Source organism: Penaeus monodon, chromosome 24 (genome assembly GCF_015228065.2).
Source record: "Penaeus monodon isolate SGIC_2016 chromosome 24, NSTDA_Pmon_1, whole genome shotgun sequence".
Lineage (NCBI taxonomy): Eukaryota > Metazoa > Arthropoda > Malacostraca > Decapoda > Penaeidae > Penaeus > Penaeus monodon.
Window position 1 is genome coordinate 27,007,220 of NC_051409.1, and position 381 is coordinate 27,007,600.

Sequence of the window (381 nt, forward strand, 5' to 3'; positions counted from 1 at the left end):
CCTTTATTTTATTTTCAAGGTATGCCCCCAACGCGTGAGTTGCCAAAAACACTTTTACGATGAATTACGTTAATGATAAATCCTTAAATTGAAGTCTAAATCTGCGCTAGGATTTACTTTATCACCAAAATCCTAATAAATTAATTCCTGGCCTTAATCAAACTACTCTTAGTTATGCTGGGTTATTTACTTAGTAATCAGTAGTATTCAGCTGGGTTTTCTACACTTTTTCGGTTAAATTTTTACGTGTTTGCTGTAGGTGACTTTTATATGCTTTCAGTATTTCACTCTCTTGTGTTTCTATTATGCGACGCTTCATATATTCCTGTTAATTAAAAATGATTGTTAAAGTAAACAACATTCCTTTATCTTACTCTCAAA